Source organism: Eleutherodactylus coqui, chromosome 3 (genome assembly GCF_035609145.1).
Source record: "Eleutherodactylus coqui strain aEleCoq1 chromosome 3, aEleCoq1.hap1, whole genome shotgun sequence".
NCBI classification, from domain to species: domain Eukaryota; kingdom Metazoa; phylum Chordata; class Amphibia; order Anura; family Eleutherodactylidae; genus Eleutherodactylus; species Eleutherodactylus coqui.
The window spans coordinates 264,648,445-264,668,161 of record NC_089839.1 but is presented as its reverse complement, the minus strand read 5'-3'; the positions used below and the strand labels follow the sequence as shown (position 1 = coordinate 264,668,161).

General features: G+C 41.6%; 1 protein-coding gene across 1 annotated transcript in view; it reads right to left on the bottom strand.

Annotated features, from left to right (window-relative positions):
* Window positions 1–19,717, bottom strand: part of DPYD (dihydropyrimidine dehydrogenase) — a 1,260,313-nt gene that overhangs the window by 1,103,329 nt on the left and 137,267 nt on the right. The window lies entirely within an intron of this gene.

Sequence of the window (19,717 nt, the reverse complement as noted above, 5' to 3'; positions counted from 1 at the left end):
AAAAGAAATCTGTACTGCGCATGACCAACGGCAAGAATCCACGGTCATTCGCAATACAGAAAATGACATGTATGCAGGGTCGCTGGCCGTGGGCAGAGCCGGATTCCGCTGTGGGCTCCGGATCGCCTGTGTGCTGCTGGCCTACCTCAGTGGAGATGTGGCCCCTGTGCTGCGGAATACATCGGTGCTATATAAATACATATTATTATTATTACATGCAGATGCAGCCACCCTTCTATTGAAGTGCATGGACAATGCTTCATCCGGGAACAGGTACTATTTGCTTGCACGATGGGCAACCAGAATGGGTTTTACTGGTCGGCCCTAAGCACCTCCCTCGAATACTGTTTCCATTCACTGGCAGCAATCAGAAATCTTTGAAATAGTGAAGAATTAAAGTACAAAAATCTATTTAAACATTGTATATATACTATTCACATCCGAAATGACTAAGCCAGAACAGAGAGAACCACTCGGAAGAGCTTCTATGCTTTTTCCAGTTTAACAAGTACATTTTGAATGCATTCATGTCAGCAAGAACTCATTTAATCAAGTTCTTAATAAATACTTTCCTACACTGTAATATTCATAAATGAGAATGCACATTTCTTTTACTGAATAACGTAGGACCTTCCCTCTTTGGAATAAATCCAATCTCACAACAACTAGCAAGTGTTCTTATTTTGCAAGCCTGAGGTTAAAACATCTTACAATCACAGAAGAGGTTGCTGATCCTGAAAAATGCCTGCAGGAATAAACATGCACACTTGAACCGCATTGAATAGTAATTTCATTTTTGGTTTTATTAGAAATGTATTTCCATAGTTCTTAAAAAGTATAAAAATGCACTAAATTTCATTGTATCATGTTCCTCTATGAATTTCCTAACAAAAGAAATTACAGTCTATTATAATCATTGTGCGCTTGGCACATTGCAAACATGGTGTCATTACTTATGCAGAAGCCCACCTGCAATCTTCCTTTGTGTCTCCAGCTCTTACACAGAGCACATTCAAATTCAAACTGCATAAGCCTAGACAGAAATTTCAGTCATAATCAACCCAAAATGGCCAAGAGATCCTAGATAGTGTAAATGTGCAAATAAACACCAGCAGAATATCTGACACCAAAATGGCAAGAATGATGGATTAAGGAGGAAATTAACTTTAAAAGACAAATACCAAGGGGCAGGCAAAAAAGATGATGGGAAATAAAGTTGACAAATAACCATGTGAAAAATAACACTTCTTATTGTATTCTTTGTGAGATTTTAGTGGCACTTTTTATGATAAGTGATACATTGTTTTAACTTTTATGCAGAGTATTGGAGAGTTTTGTAGATTCGCTGGGTTTGATTATTTATGCAGTATTTGTTTGCATGTTATTATACCTCTATGATCTAAAATGATTAACACTATACAATAATTGTTAATAAAAAGGAAACACAGAAAAATGTCCCTTAGGGCTCAGTCACACGGGCGCATCGGCACCCGCGTTACTAAGACGGACGTCTCTCTGCAGCGCCGGAAAAAAGAACATGTGACCGGCTTCATTGCCAGTCATGTGTTCTTTCATCAGCGCTGCAGAGAGACGTTCATCTTCAGGTACGGCTGTCTTCTAACTGTCAGACACACGGGCGAATCGGCGCCAGTGTAGGGTGCCGATGCGCCCGTGTGACTGAGCCCTTAGGGATCGTTCACACGAACGCTGTGGGCATGGAGTAGAGCTGCGTGAAAAAATAGTGGCCATATTGCTCTAAAGATCGCGTGAATGGGTTAATTCATGCTACTTGAATTAGCCTGTTCACTCGATCCGAGGTGTGTGGTGCGTGTTTTCCAGCTCCCATAGGAGTCTATGGAAAGCACGCACCAAAGATAGATCAGGTACTATCTTCGCACGCACCACGGACCTTACATGCGACCTGCAGTCACATGTCCTATTTTTGTTGGTGTGTGAATTTAGTGCACCTAACAGTTGTTCATGTAAATGCTTCTATAAGAACCCATTGGTTCCTATAGAAGCATGTTCTGTGTGTGCCTCTAATGTGCGCAGACAGCACTAGTCTGAACAAAGCCTTAGGTCTTCTTCACATGGACGATTTTTTGCAGCTAAGTTAAATGCGTCAAAAAAATCACAACCACTGGTTTCCTATGGAAACCTTCAGATGAACGATTTGTAGCCGTGTCCAAAAAAATCACAAGAAAAGAGATAGGACATCAGCTGCAGATTTCAGCAACTGCAATTCCCTGCTGTGTCAAAAATTAGGTCTTGATTAGAGATGAGCGAGCACCAAAATGCTCGAGTGCTCGTTACTCGAGTCGAACTTTCAGTGATGCTCGAGAGTTCGTTTCGAGTAACGAACCCCATTGAAGTCAATGGGTGACTCGAGCATTTTTGTATATCGCCGATGCTTGCTAAGGTTTTCATTTGTGAAAACCTGGGAAATTCAAGAAAGTGATGGGAACGACACAGAAACGGATAGGGCAGGCGGGGAGCTACATGTTGGGCTGCATCTCAAGTTCCCAGGTCCCATTATTAAGCCACAATAGTGGCAAGAGTGAGACCCCCCGCCCCCCGTACTGTCAGCATAAAGATCGTTCTCCTCTGCCACAGCTGTAACAGCTGTGGCAGAGAAGAACGATGTTAGCCCATTGAATTCAATGGAGCCGGCAATACAGCCAGCTCCATTGAAAGCAATGGGCTGCCGGCGATCGCGGGATGAATTGTCGGGAAGGGCTTAAATATATAAGCCCTTCCCTGCAATTCATCCAGAAATGTGTAAAAAAAAAAATATATATATATACTCACCTGGTCCCGGCAGTGGGAGTTCAGCGCGGCCGGTGGCAGTCCTCCTGAACTGCTCTGAACAGCTGTGAGTTGTATTCAGCAGCCGGGGATTTAAAATCCCCGCCTGCTGAATGAGCTGCCTCTGATTGGTCACAGCCTGACCAATCAGAGGCAGCTCTCACTCACACCCATTCATGAATTCATGAATAGGTGAGTGAGTGCTGCCTCTGATTGGCTCAGCGCAGGGCCAATCAGGGGCAGCTCTCAGCTGTCATTCAGCTGAGAGCTGCCCCTGAGCCAATCAGAGGCAGCACTCACCCATTCATGAATTCATGAATGGGTGTGAGTGAGAGCTGCCTCTGATTGGTCAGGCTGTGACCAGTCAGAGGCAGCTCATTCAGCAGGCGGGGATTTTAAATCCCCGGCTGCTGAATACTACTCACAGCTGTTCAGAGCAGTTCAGGAGGACTGCCACCGGCCGCGCTGAACTCCGTCTGCCGAGACCAGGTGAGTCTGTGGTGTGGCTTGATAGTTTGCCCATCAAATCACAGAATAATAATGTAATACTATGGTATTACATCACAGTGCAGGAGCAATAAAACCGTGGCAAGTTCCTGTCCCCTATGGGGACTAAAGAAACAATTAGTAAAAAAAAAAATCAGTTTTAACTACAGGACATCCTGCAAAAATAGACTTCTCGCACAACTCTATCAACAGAAAGCTAAAGTTATGCTTGTTAGAAGATGGTGGCAGAAAATAATATTTTTTTCCAAAGCCAATTTTTAAAAGTATTACAGAAAAAAAAACAATATGACTTTGATATTGTAGCAATCATACTGACCCATAGGATAGAGTCACTATGTCATTTTTGCTGCAGTTTGTACAGTGTAGAAATAAGACCCCCCCCCCCCCACCCCCAAAAAAGGCGGAATTGCACTTTTATTTTCCATTTTCCTCCACCTAGAACTTTTAAAAATTTTATCAGTACATTATATGGCACATTACATAGAACCATTAAAAAATACAACTCGTCTTGCAAAAAAAAGCTCTCAGACAGCTTTGTTGATGGGTTTAAAATATTGGCCTAACAAGGATATTGGCCTTAAACAAAACCACTTCTGTCTGTAAGCTCTGTCTAGAATTGAAAGAGGCTAAGATGCAAAACCAGACATAGATCATGGTCAAGAGTGCTGTTGCTTTTGGACAAAAAGCAGTTTTTTCTTTTTTGTCAAAATTGATATAATGCATAATATACTATATAGCACAACGTCATGTACAAAATAATAAGATAGAGTTCTCATCATGAACTTGCCCTTGCCCTTGAAATCCTGCTTATACTTAATGTGTGTCTGCTGCATAAAAACAAGAATGGGGTCTTCAGCAGAGAATGAGTTGTTGAGCGATACATTAAAACCATCATGAGAGGCATCATTCTAAATTACTACTCATCTATACGATATCTTAGCTAATCAAGGTCAGAACTACTCATGTATAGACCTTCTGACATGCCTTACTGAAATTATGGCCCAAAAATTAATTGAGGTAACCCTCAAGAGTCTTGTCTGACATTCATACAGTAATGACCTTGTTTTTTGTAAACTAATTTACTGAAGGTCTCAGGTAACAGAGGTGTGATGGGCGAATAATTAATTGTATTCGGTAATAAACTGGAAGCAGACATTTTATACAATGCAATCTGAAATCTAGGAGATATAGTGTAGGGTAAATCCTTAAACATTTATCTGTAAATCAAGTTTTTATGTTCAAGATTTTTTTAAGGCCTTAGTCACACGGGCGTTTTTTGCCACGATTTGCGCATGCGTCGGCCGATTTTATAAAGCCATTGCTTTGCAATGGTATCGGACACATGAGCACTTTTTATGCGCTCGTCCGATAAATTATAGAACAGAAATCGCAGATCGCACCTATCTGCGATTCCTGTTCTCTTCTCTATATGCGCTCAATGGGGCCGGCGGCAGCAGCGCCGACCCCATTGAGAACATATAGTAGACAAATCATTCTTCTCTGCCACAGCTGTAACAGCTGTGGCAGAGAAGAACGATGTTTGCCCATTGAATTCAATGGAGTCGGCAATACAGCCGGCTCCATTGAAAGCAATGGGCTGCTGGCGATCGCAGGATGAATTGTTGGGAAGGGCTTAAATATATAAGCCCTTCCCTGCAATTCATCCAGAAATGTGTAAAAATAAAAATATATATATACTCACCTTGTCCCGGCAGACGGAGTTCAGCCGTGGCCGCAGCGCTGAGCCAATCAGAGGCAGCACTCACTCACCCATTCATGAATTCATGAATGGGTGTGAGTGAGAGCTGCCTCTGATTGGTCAGGCTGTGACCAATTAGAGGCAGCTCATTCAGCAGGTGGGGATTTTAAATCCCCGGCTGCTGAATGCTAGAGAGAGCAGTTCAGGAGAACTGCCGCTGGCCGCGGCTGAACTCCGTCTGCCGGGACAAGGTGAGTATATATATATATATTTTTTTTTTTAAACATTTCTGGATGAATTGCAGGGAAGGGCTTATATATTTAAGCCCTTCTCGACAATTCATCCCGCGATCGCCCGCAGCGCATTGCTTTCAATGGAGCCGGCTGTATTGCCGGCTCCATTGAATTCAATGCGCTGGACAGCTCCGGCCCGTTTCTATTGAAACGCGGCTAGGAGCAGTACTTTTGGGCGATTTTTCGGCCCCGGTCACGCGATTTGCGGATGCGCATCCGTCATGCGATCCGCAAATAGCGGCAAAAAACGCCCGTGTGACTAAGGCCTAAGAATGCGGGTGATTTTTGTTTAAATTTTCAGTCACAACCTATATTAAAAAATCCTAAGATTCAGCATTTGTCACACTGACCTCAGAGCCCAGTAATGCTCTGATGGTTCCTGATTTGTAGCTAAACTTTTTTAGCAGTCATCACATTACAGGCAGGATTACACTGAAAAGTAAACACATCTATGTAAATAACACAGGATCCACCATTCACAATAGGTGATTAGCTGTGACTATCTAATCCCTTCTCTACAAAATGACCCCCGCACAGGTCATAGAACATGTTTAGAACAGCCTCCCACACAAGTAAATGAGTCAACTTCTATCCATTGTTTGAATGGCCCACGAAGCTGCTGTAAAGCATCTCTCTAAATGCTTTGAATGCTGTTAAACACAGTTTAGGCATAATGGCAGCCCCCATAAAAAACTCTGCAATCAGAAAATAAAAGTAAATTAGTAAAATGAAAAATGTTTTCACTAATTGGCTTTAATTAGTAAAAAATAGAGGCGATACATTCCATTCAATGTCAATACATAACATGTCTATGAATATGCAGCACATAAAATATTTTGCGAACAGCTTATCATTTCAGTGGTTTTCTGACACACAAAGTTTTTTTCCTCAGTAGAGCGTCAAATAAAAAAATGAATCTGGTAGAAAGGGATGTCCATTTTAAGACTGGATTACAATATCTAGGTTGGATTCAATTAGCTCTTTAAAGCTTGTTAACACATCAAATAGCTGTTGACTCCTTCACCCAACATCTATTCTTCTTGACCTCCCATACACAGAGCATGAATGTGTTCTAAATGGGGAGAGGGAGTAAGGCACTGTTAGACACCTCTGACATTGGCTTATTTCCCCAAGCAATAAAAGGATCTTGCATATTGAAATTCAACAACCAGGACACAGCCATACATATTAGATGGTTGGCTAGGTCAGCCAAAATCATTCAGCCTACATCGCACAAACCCTCCCCGAATAGGGGTGCTGGGCAAATAGCTGATCGTACAGGGCTCCACTCTCAACAGACATAGCAAATAGCTGATTTTGTCAGGAAAAGCCACAGCCATCCATATATTTTCCTCCTGTAGGGGGAATTGTAGTATTACAGTTGGCCATTTATATTAATTGTCTTGCAGTGAAAGGGAAGAAGTTCTGGATGGGACATATGTACCATGGAGATTACTGGCTTCAGTGATGTAATTCTGGACTGGAGTATTGGGAGGGCTACTCCTAGACTCCAATTCAGGTCTCTCACCTGGGCCAAGAAATCAAGGTGTTATAAAAAGTTGGATGTGGGAGCTGAGCAAGAGAAATGTATGTAACCTGGTCAGAGAGGTCCAATGAGAGACGAAAGACTGAGCCAAGTCTGGTGTTGTGTGAAATCTGCCAAAGGAAAGTTGGGTAAGAGCCACTGTTTTAGTAACAAGTCATTATTACTAAGTATAGCGTAAACTTTTTCTTCAAAAGAGATCACGAAGCCGGTGTGTAACTTAAAAAGGACATGCTTTTCATTAATAAACTCGTGCCATAACATATCCACACTTAAAAAAGCCGCTCAAGCAGCATGTCCTTTTTAAGTTACACACCGGCTTTGTGATCTCTTTTGAAGAAAAAGTGTACGCTATATTATTGTGACCGCTTGCAGCCGGGCGGTGAAGCCGAAGTTTTACCTATTGAAGGTGGAAGAAAAGTAACAGCTACGTTTCGGCCTATGTGGCCTTTTTCAAGCTTAACAATCATTGTATTGTACTTTTAACACATTTGAGACACCTGATGGTAATAGAGGGGTGTGTTCTGTATTAGGTGGAACCAGTAATCTAATTGGTGCTGCAATTAAGTGCTATAGCTAGTTATACTGTGCTAGGTACAATGATTGTTAAGCTTGAAAAAGGCCACATAGGCCGAAACGTTGCTTGTTTGGATATATCTTGGGAATGGTGGTTTGAATTGTTGCATGTACATTTGGTCCAGCCTAGTGTGGGCCTACTAAAGGTGCTGCTGGCTCAAATCCTTTTTTCATTTCAATCTTCAAGTTGTGAGCGAGAGCTTAGGACTGCATTTCTGCTGCCTTAACAGTCTGCGCCATACGAGGCTCACGACCTGAAGATTGCGGGTTCCATTTGGTTCAGGTAATCGGCTCAAGGTTTACTCAGCCTTCCATCCTTCCGAGGTCAGTAAAATGAGTAGCCAGCTTGCTGGGGGGTAAAAGATGACTGGGGAAGGCAATGAGAAACCATCCCACAAAAACAGTCTGCCAAGAAAACGTCATGATGTGACATCACCCCAGGAGTCAGTCATGACTCGGTGCTTGCACCAAGGGACTTTACCTTTACCCTTTTACTGCTGACGCAAGTTAAACTATTACTTTGAGGGTGTCAATAAAACCCTGGACTATTGGATTTGAACCTCTGCAGGTGTCTGCCTGTTGCACGTTGACTACTCTCCCTGGGGAGTCCCATTTAAACGGTCACAATGGATTTCCTGTAATACCAAATTGGCACAAGTTATACCAAAATTGGAGTAGCACTTACTGAGTTTATCTCCATTGTGGGTCATAGAGAGAGGATCACTAATATTCATATACTGTAATAAGGCATATGCTCTTGGCACAACCTATTTAAACTATTGTAATGCAATATAGTGTGCCATTCCTATAACCTGACATGCTAGTACAGAGGGATGATCGCATGGGCCCAGATGCAAAGCCCATGTGAGCACCACAGGAGCCCACCTGTAGCTGACAACTAAAGTCCCACTGCATTGGCTGAAATGAAAGCTAGCTCTGATCCTGGCTGTATAGCCCTTCTCGATGCTGTAATTAGTGCTGACTGTGGCATTTAAGAGGTTTAGAGAGGGAAGATGGTCATTCCTTCACCCAACAGCCTCCTCACAAAAGAGGAGAGCCAGAGGTCAAACAATGTCTTTTGAGTCTGCCAATTTACAGATGGCTATTAGTCTATTAGGCTTAGAAGTCCAGTTAGAAATGGCAGCTGCGTATATTTACACACTGTACTATATAAGTAGTGCAGTGCATTATGTAAGCATTCAACCCATCACATCTTCAAGTCCTGTTGTGGAATTAATAAATATATTTTTTACATTTTATAGTATACAAAATATAGAAAAATCACTTTTATCAATAAAATGCCGTTTATTATCGGAAACCCCCTTGCCAAAAAAAAGCTTTCAAAATTTTGCCATTTGTAACAACCAAACCTATAATATGCTCATGTTATGTAGCCCACAAGGTGAACTCCATTAAAAAAAAGACAATTGCTGTTTTTGTTAATTTCATCCTCAAAAAACGCAATAGAAGGTGACATGATCAAAAAGTTGTGTATAAATTTGTTATTTCTCTCAATGTATCGACCCACATAATAAAATATACTTACTGGGTGGCAAATAGTGTGAAAAACAGAACAAGGCCAGAATTGCTGATTTTGATCATCCAGCCTCCCCAATAAAAGGAATCAAAGCATATGTACCCCAAAACTGTAGTAATGAAAATGTCAACTCATTCCACAAAAAAGTAAGCCCCCACACAACAGCATAGAAAGCAACAACACAGCAGCATTGACAAAAAAATAAAGTTAGGGCTCTGAACATGGCAATGGTAAAAAAAAAATCTATGAAAAAAACCTTTTAATCTGCAAATGTAGTATAATATATAAAGCACTATATAAATTTAGTATCTCCGTAATTATACTGACCCACAAAATAAGATTAAGATCTAATTTGTGCCAGTATATCACACGGTGAACAGCATACAAAAAATGGCATGGTTGTGTTTGTTGTACACCTCGGCTTCCAAAAGTGGCAATAAAAAGATATCAAAAAGTCATCTGTACTCTGAATTGATGCTAATGAAAAAGTCAGCTCATCCTGCAAATAACAAACCCCACACAGCTTTATGGATAGGAAAATAAAAAATTTATGGCTCCCTAAATATGGCAATGAAATTTTTTTTATTGTGTACAACATAAATAAAACCTATAAATTTGGTATCACCGTAATAATGCTAACCCACAGAATATAGTTAATATTTCATTTATTTGCACAGTGAATGCCAGAAAAATAAAACCTTTAGAACAATGACAGAATTGTCCTTTTTTGCCCCCCTCCCAAGAGAAAAAATATGTATGTACTATGCAATGACGTATTCTGCAGAGCGTACATAAACCCACCATGTAATATTGTATTATAATAAATTGATATACATATAAAACCTCAAACAAAATCTACTATTACATATATAACTCTAGATAAATACTCATAAGGAGTTATATTTTCCAAAATGGGGTCACTTTTGGGGGTTGGGGAAGATTTCCACAGTACTGGTATTTCAAGCTTCTGCAAATGGCACATGATGTCCAAAAAGTATTCAAGCAAATCTTGTGCTCCTTCCATTCCAAGCCCTAACACACAGGCGTAACTATAGGGGATGCGGGGGATGCAGTTGCACCCGGGCCCAGGAGCCTTAGGGGGACCATAAGGCCTCTCTTTCCCATATAGGGAGCCCAGTACTATGAATAAAGCATTATAGTTGGAGGCCCTGTTACAGGTTTTGCATTGGGGCCCAGAAGCTTCAAGTTACTCCTTTGCCTTGACATGTACCCAAACAGCAGTTTACGTCCACATATGGGTCATCACCATATTCAGAAGAAATTGCTTAGCAAATTGTGGGATGTTTTTCTCCTTCTGTCTCTTCTAAAATTGAAACATTTGTGTCGAAATGTTAGTTTTATGGCCCAATGTTAGCAAATTCTACTAAACAAATAACAACTGACACCAACGCCTCCAAGGATGTGAGCTGCCCGCTGTATGGACTCTTGTAAAACCGCACAAACGGAAAACTAAAAACAACAGAAACAGCGATTGCTTCACTATATATATATATATATATATATATATATATATATATATATATATATCCACTAGACACCTGGCCCAAACTGCTAATACCCAGATCCTTGTACAGATCTAGCAGATATAATGCTGTATACACAGAGCGCTACTACCACATAATAGACAATGCCTGTTGGAGAGAGTTTCAGTAAAAAAAGTACCTGTGCATGGCTACTTCCAAACTCCGCTGTTGCTGGCAATCCCGCTGTATCAGTGACACAGTAGGTATAAATTAGACATTTAAAGTCCTGAGTAAATGCTCCTCCTATTCCAGAGTCCTGTTACTCCAATCAGGTTCAATAAAGCTCAAAACGCTGCCAGACTGGTCCATATAGTCTATGGCACCATAGGTTTTCCACTGTTTGACACTTGGAAAAAGGGATGCTACCAGCTGTTGCATGCCCCTATCAACCAAGGCTTTCCTCAGTCAAAATCTGCAGCAAAATAAACATTAGAATCTACATGCGGATTTTGTGGCAAATTTTCACATAGATTTTAACCCTTTCCAATCCAGTCTGACGTCTTCAGACATTCTGATTGAAGACTGTACAGCTCCGATGTTGGAAGATGTCCGGCAGGGTATTCTTACTATATATTACTGGCCACTCTATTGTTGGGGGCCTCTCCAGCATTTCCCATACCGCAGTACTGGCTGTAGCCAGCAGATGGTGCCATTGTATAATGGCAGAAAGAGAAAAACCCCTAGGAAACCCTGAATCCAAAATTGGGTTGCAAAGGGTTAATGCAGATTTTTTCCCCCTAAAGTTTGTGATGATGAGCTTTCGGTGTAAAATGTCTGCTTTAACATGCAGGCCACCTTATCTGATCCCTTGCTGTTCACTTTGGGGGATAGGAGCTGGCATTTCTTCATAAGTAGAGCTACACTTTAAATATGGAGAATTTGAGATTTTTACATGGTCTTAGGGTGCCTTCACACTTGCAATCCCAATATTGCGTTTTTTTAACACAAATGCCAATAGGACTTTCCAATGTTAAAAACTAGAGATGAGCGAACGTACTCGTCCGAGCTTGATATTCGTGCGAATATTAGGGTGTTCGGGATGCTCGTTACTCTTAACGAGCACCACGCGGTGTTCGGGTTACTTTCACTTTCCTCTGAGACGTTAGCGCGCTTTTCTGGCCAATTGAAAGACTGGCTGTGTTTCTGGAGGCGGGGATTTCAAGCCTTTCATAGAGAAAGCTTTAGTCCGTGGACCAGGAAGGAGTGACAGTCTGCAGGAGCGGCGCAGATCGTCTGAAGAAGTAAGTAATGCTTTTTATTCTTTGCTCCACTGTATTACCGGCGTATAAGGTGACAGTTGGGGGGTCGTCTTATACGCCCCGTCGCCTTATACGCCGGTATATATTTTTAGTGTATCACATTTCTGGATGAATTGCAGGGAAGGGGTTATATATTTAACCCCTTCCCGACCATTCATCCTGCGATCACCGGCAGCCCATTGCATTCAGTGGAACCTGCTGTATTGCTGGTTCCATTGAATTCAATGGGCTAACATCGTTCTTCTCTGCTACAGCTGTGCCAGAGGAGAACGATCTTTACGCTGACAGTGCGGGGGGGGGGGCCCACTCTTGCCGCTATTGTGGCTTAATAGTGGGACCTGTGAACTTGAGATGCAGCCCAACATGTAGCCCCTCGCCTGCCCTATCCGTTGCTGTGTCGTTCCCATCACTTTCTTGAATTGCCCAGATTTTCACACATGAAAACCTTAGCGAGCATCGGCGAAATACAAAAATGCTCGGGTCGCCCATTGACTTCAATGGGGTTCGTTACTCGAAACGAACCCTCGAGCATTGCGAAAATTTCGTGCCGAGTAACGAGCACCCGAGCATTTTGGTGCTCGCTCATCTCTATTAAAAACACATCGCACAAAAATCGCAGGTTTGTGCTTTGCGATTTTTGTGCAATGTGGTTTTAACATTAGAATGTCCGATTGACATTTGCCCTAAAAAGCACAGCAAAATCGCGATCACAAGTGTGAAGGCACCCTTAAAAATGGAATATCGGCCGTTACGTTTTTAAAGACTACTTTTTATTTTATTATACTTTGGAAACAGAATTTAATTTTCTTTATACCCACCAATAGACTTATACAGTATACGATGGATGAATTTCCTCACCACTTCTTGCTGCTAGTTTACTCCAGATTTTGTTAATTAAAATACACTTATTAGTAGAATTGTTATTTTTTTTCCCCCAATGGCTAGAAAGCTTATTTCTTAATAAATGAAAAGCAGGTTCAAAATGATACTAAATTACTCGCTGGAGATACCTAAGGCTTTGGAGAGTGAATTCACTTCAGCAAACAGACACCACAACTCAATTTAAGTTATGTCCACTTTAGAAGGAATTTACTTTTTTCTCCCTTTTTAATTATGTGTTTCTGTCTGTTAGGTATTCAACATTTTAAAATATGTTTCCGAGTCAGTGGTGAGAAAAATATACATAATGGAGACATTTATCTACAAACCTCTTCAGGAAAATATACATCATTTGTACTTCTTCTTTCCTTTAAGCAATCTTAGTGGAATTATTTAAAATCAAAGCAATTCAAGGGCTGGAAGTATTTTAGTATGTTTTTTTTTTCCTTCATACAAGGAGGACTGCTGTTCGGGTTTATCTTTTTGTGGTCGGACAGTTTATTATAGAAATAATTATCTCCTTAAAATCACTTTATTTTATGTATATATACATTAATACATTTTATAATCCAGCATGCAGGATTATAAAATTTCTCAAATTAACGGATATAGTTATTTTTTTGCGGGAAAAGCTTTTCATAAACCCAATGAAAGACAGTGCACAGTTTAAAATGGAAAAGATGTAAAATAAAGCATTTAGGGGACATTTATGACGCTTTTTCTGTCCGTTTCTGGAGTAACAAGCTGCAAATTTTTGAGCAAATGTGTATTTGTACAAAAAAAGGTTCAACCAATCTCTCATTGGTATCAGTCCTACTATGTTTTTAAAAAATAAGCAGGATTTGACAGGAGGGGCATGGTCACCCTAGACTGACCGATTTATGGATAATTTACACCAGAAATTGGCATAAATTTTACCAGGAATGCCTTCCAGGTTGGACCTGGCATATATTTCTGTCTATGCACATGGAGTTGCTGGGGATGGGGTCTATACATGAAGTGGCATATGTCTCTTAATATATTCAGTGCGTCGTATACCCAGGGTGTCACATAAGACTAGCCTTGTCAGTGCAATCAAAGATGATCATTTCAAGAGCCAAGTACGGGGTCAGACGCGATAACAGATTAATTAGATATATATGATCAAAAGTTTGTGGCTAGAGCAGACTACAACTAGGAACTGTAATAATGGTGACAAGAAATCACTCAAACCACCCAAACCAGAGCAGCCACTCCAGTGGAGCACCCACTCCTAAAAGTGGGTGAGAAGTAGAGTCCAGGTCTGAGAAGAACTGAAAATTGACCAGCCACCTAGAACTTGGCACAAAATACAGGGAAACTGAGCACTAAACTTCAGAATTTCGGAATATAAAACCACTGAACACGGATTCACGGAACACTGGCCAAAACACAAGAAGTATAACTGGCATTCTATGTACAAAGACGTCAGTCGAAAAACTCTCACAGAGAAACTGATAGGCTGGCTGGGCTTTCTGTTAACCTAGTCAACCTAGTCAGCCTTTCAGCACTGGAACCAAAGGAAAATGTTAATTCCTCAGTAACATTGTCCGTGGCCAACATTGTGACATCACTCCAGACCAACGCCGGTAACCCAGAAGTCACGGCACTGTTGCTGTTACATTTTCTTTTTACTTTTTTTTTACATTTAGGATTTGCGTTTTGAAAAAAAACATTAGTAGTGCTCTCTTGTTAGTTTTCTACTTTGGATAATGAATATATATGGCTTTATACTTTATAACACATACCTGCACTATATTGTGTACACTAGACTAGTTCTAAACTTATATGTTAAATGGTCACATCTTCTGGACCCTTATAGTTCTACTTAAAGGAAATGCATCACTTATAATTTAACTTATTAAAACTATCCAGTGAAACATTCCATTTTTTTCATCTAATTTTTATTTTTTGATTGTAGATTGTAGATTTTTTATTCTATTTTTTACATGGCTTTGGGGATGGCCATTGCTTGAGCTGCAGTTAACAGTATTAAGAGATATGCTATATAGCAGAAATCATGGACCATTCACACAATGGGCAGGAGATGACCTACAGACTTCTATGGGAAAATGATCACACACTGTGATCTGTGCAGAGGTCATTGTGCAGGGAGGGGGAAGAGATAAGCTGTGGCTATCAACTGTTGTGAATAGTGGATCTTGTCTTTATTTATATATACTAGGGGTTGCTGATAAGTCTTTGGCTTTACCCAGAAAGAAACGAGATAGGAAGATGAAACATTACATTTATTCCACATACTCTCCACTGATATCAACATACTTCTTACATCGGTATTCCAAGTTCTGTAAGCCTTGCAAAAAGAAGGATTTTGCTTGTGCCTCAAACCAGTCATCTGTAGCAGCCATGGCATCAGAAATGGTGTGAAATTTTGTACCCTTGAGGTGTTTCTTCAGGTTTGGAAACAGATGATAGTTGGAGTGAGCTAGATCTGGTGAATAAGGTGGGTGGTCAACCAGCTGGAAGCCTAGGTCCACCAGTTTTGCTGTGGTTGCTTGTGCACTGTGAGCAGAGGCATTGTCTTGCAGGAACAAGATTCCTTTCGACAGCTTGCCGCGCCTTTAGGCATTCAGAGCTGCCTGCAATTAGTCCAAAAGTTCAATGTAATACCTTGCATTGATGGTGGAACCATTTTGAAGGCAGTCCGCTAGCCGCACACCCTCCTTATCCCAGAACACAGACGACATCACCTTAGTGGCTGATTTTTGCACTCTGAACTTCTTTGGGCGAGGAGAACCACTGTGCCTTCACTCTTTTGACTGCTCATTGGTTTCAGCGTCGTACAAATAAATCCAGGTCTCATCCATAGTGACCAGCCGATCCAGGAAGTTCTTATCAGTCCGGAAATGCTGACAAATGGACCGGGAAATTTTCACTCACATGCTTTTCGGATCGGTCAAACATTTGGGGGCCCACTTTGCAGATAGCTTCTTCCTGTTCAAATGTTCATGGATAATGACACAAACACGTTCACAAGAAATCCCCATGATGTCTGCTATTCCTTTAGCTGAAATTCGCCAATTCTCCAGTATAAGGTTGTGTACAGCATCAACGATCTCCGGAACAACAACCTCTCTCGGTCGTCCAGGACGTTCATCATCATTGTTGCTGAAGTGGCCCATTTTAAATTTGGCAACCCGTTCTTAACTGTAGAATATGAAAGGCATTGATCCCCCAATGTCTGCGACATATCACCATGAATATCCTTTGCGGACTTTCCTTGCAGAAACAAGAGATTTTCTCACTCCTCTGCTCTCATTTGCTGTGAATATTGCCTTAGACTCCACTATTTTGCTTTCCCGCGTGCCTAGATCACTGTTGCCATAAGCTACAAACACAAACTTTTGAAATCATATATTAGACACATAATGCTTTCATGTGATGTAACATTCGTTACCATAGAAACAAAAAAAAGAACACAAAGCCAAAGACTTATCAGCACTAGAGATGAGCGAGTATACTCGCTAAGGCACATTATTTGAGCGAGTAGTGCCTTAGGCGAGTATCTCCCTGCTCGTCTCTAAAGATTTGGGGGCCGGTGGGGGCGGGGAGCGGCGGGGGAGAGCAGGGAGGAATGGAGGGGAGATCTCTCTCTCCCTCTCTCCCCCTCTCTTCTCCCCACTCACCTGTCACCCGCGCCGGCCCCCGAATCTTTAGAGACGAGCGGGGAGATACTCGGCTAAGGCACTACTCGTTCGAGTAATGTGCCTTAGCGAATATACTCACTCATCTCTAATCAGCACCCCTTATATAGCACTCTATATAAGTTATATAGACTTATATAGAGTTATCTTTCATTGTAATCCTGTCTGTGATAATGAGATAGCTGCTGAGTTGTCACCTCAACAGATTAGAGAATATCAGAGTTTTATTAAGATTATGTTTGCCATACATATTAAATATAAGTAGGTTAGTGGTTTAACCATTATTGCAAAAATTATCTTCCGGTTTCCAAGACTCAGCTATGCATGTTTTAGTCCATATTGGCAGAGAGTTCTATTCCTGAGATTGTTCTTTGAAAGGAAGATCTATCATTGATTAAAGATTATTCATGAAAACAATAGATTTTTTTTGTCCAACTATCCAGCTAAAAATTCAAGTGCGGCCAACTTCTTTCCAGACAATGACAGTCTGTCAATGCCCAACAAAAATGATTATTCATTGAGGGAAATTTTACATTTTAGGTGAAATTGCCAATTTCCATCTACTTTTGTCTAATGTCTATAGGCATCCTTAGTGGACATTGGGAAAGCTGATGGATTTTAGGATTTTTTAAAGTCTAGAAGTGACATTAATTTTTTTTTTTAGAAAGTGTCACAAAAAATTCCTAAATATGTTTAACATATAAAAACTTAATTTAGAGAATTGTCCAATTTTCTGATGACATGTTAATTCAAAATGACTTATCACCTCTCTGGATATGTCTATGTTATAAATAAATGTATGTCCAATAAAATAACTATTCTACAACATTGTTCTTAAAAGTCTGAATTGTGCTGTTCCTCTGTCATTCCTTCTGAAAATTTATGAATAAACTGACAACTGTTTAGGGATGTGTTCCTGCCCACTGTAATAATATCCGATCTCCTACAGTTTCAGACTGTTGCCCTTTATGATGGGGAATAGGAACATCCAGTTGTCAATTTATTCCTACATTCCTCAGTAGAATAGCAGAGGAATGCTGCAGCATAGAGAACTAAGAAAAGATGACCCAGAATTAATATTGCATCAGGAATACAAGTCTTCATTAAAACAGGCATATCAAGAGTGCTGACAAGTTCTCTTTAACCAAACTTGGATCAACTTAGAACCCTATTTAGGCCTCCTTCCCACGAACGGATTTCCGCCGCGTAATTCGCGGCGAAAATCCGCTGCGTTGCCCGCAGCTATTAGGTTCTATTGAACCTAATAGCACAATGCTCACGATGCGTAATTCCACCGCGGAATTACGCACCGCGATTTCTCCCGTCCTCACCCGCAGCATGCTCTATTTTCTGCGGGTGAGGACGGGCTGTACGCACTGACGGCTTCCATTGCAGTCAATGGAAGCCGTCCATTCACGCTATCTCCCGCTGTAACCAGCGGGAGATAGCGTGAAAAAACGCTTTCCCGCCCACCGCCGAGCGTCATATGACGCCAAATGACGCGGTCCGGCCGCGTCACGTGACACGGCCGGCCGTGCACGTGACACGGCTGGTGACGCGAGGGCGGTGGGCGGTGACGGGCGGTGACGCGCGGCGGTGGGCGGGGAAGCGATTTCACGCTATCTCCCGCAGGTAAGTATAGGGGCTCTGGGGGGCGCCGTGACGGGCTTCACAGCGGAATATTACGCTGCGGAGCCCGTCACGCTCGTGGGAAGGAGGCCTTAATCTAAGTTTAATTCTGTGAAACGGAATGGATTCAGGTGCTGTAGCTGTATTGCAAATGCTAAAGTACTGCAATATTATTGCCATATTTATATAGTCTACTATATATGTTCTTGATCTAAAAATCTTTTGTTCCGCCACATTTTTCAGGAATGCTTTTGACTGTTCAGTTTATGTAACTTCTATTCATTAATTTGCTTTCCCTACAGTAATCCCAGACTATCTACCCTTAACTGTATATATAAAAAACGTAATCTTTTATTAGGCATGAATAAAAAAAAAGATAATGCACCCTAGTGTGTCCCTGTTATACTAATACCAAAGCGGAGCACACACCCTGACAAAGGCAACCCTAACCTCCAACCTATCCCGGCAACCCCCAAGAGGTCTCATAAAGATAAAGTGGGAGGGACGGGATAAAAAAAAAAAAACTGCCAGATGTAGTCAGATTATACATATACACACAGTCAGGCCACCCAAATCTCATGGCCAATGCAAAAAGACAGGGGCAAAAATCAATGATCAAAGCTCATTAAAAAGCTAATTTTGATACTGCAAGCAAGTTATTAAAGTCCTATGCATTTTCTCTGGTGATACACAGGTTCATCAGGGAATCATTACATGGAATATCCCCAGTGGAAAAAAACTAGACAATCACAGATGAAAGCGAAAAAAAGGCCTCCAAATACTAGATCAAGATAATAGCACATGAATTAATAAAACAGGGGGAGTGCGGTACAATCAGTCACCATCAATTCCCACAGACAGAAACAAAAAGGCATGATGTCACCGCCATATAATTACTTACAATTACACCAAATACTGTCCTGGAACTGATACTGCCGTAACAGAGCTGCTGCCACCAATTCCCACAAGTTTCAATGCTGCAGGGTCATCAGTGTGAGAAGATGCTCTCACATAACATGATCTTGGGTGCAGAAATGTCTTGCTCCTATATACCTAGTAGCGCCTTATCAGGGCGAGTGCTCCGCTTGAGGCCCTTTTACACAGTACGCCTGTCAGGAGCTAAAATGTCCAACAGTTTTTGCAAGGATGATGATTCCTGTGTAGAGATGAGCGAGCGTACTCGGCCACGCCCCTTTTTCGCCCGCATACCGCGATTTTCGAGTACTTCCGTACTCGGGCGAAAAGATTCGGGGGGGGGGCACCATGGGTGAGTGGGTGGTTGCAGCGGGGAGTGGGGGGGGAGAGGGAGAGAGAGAGGGCTCTCTCCTGTTCCCCGCTGCTACCCCCCACACCGCCACGCCTCCCCCCGCCCCCCGGCGCCCCCCGAATCTTTACACCCGAGTACTGAAGTACTCGAAAATCGCGGTGCTCGATCGAGTAATTACTTGAAACGAGTACGTTCGCTCATCTCTATTCCTGTGCTTTCACACAGGAGCAAAGATGGCTTAGTGAATTGAGACAGCATTGGTTCAATGTCATTCCGGCCGCCTGCCTCCATTCACAGTAAACAGGTTGATGCAGCAGCAGATCAACGCAGCTTTTTAGGTATGCATCAGCAATTTCTCGCCAATTTTTCTTTCACTGCATGTGTTTGCACCTAAGAATTGTTATGCAAACCAGTTGATCTAACGAGCGGTTTACACAATAATCATGTCGGGTAAAAGGGCCTTTAGGTAGTGGTATAAATAGGGACACACTAGGGT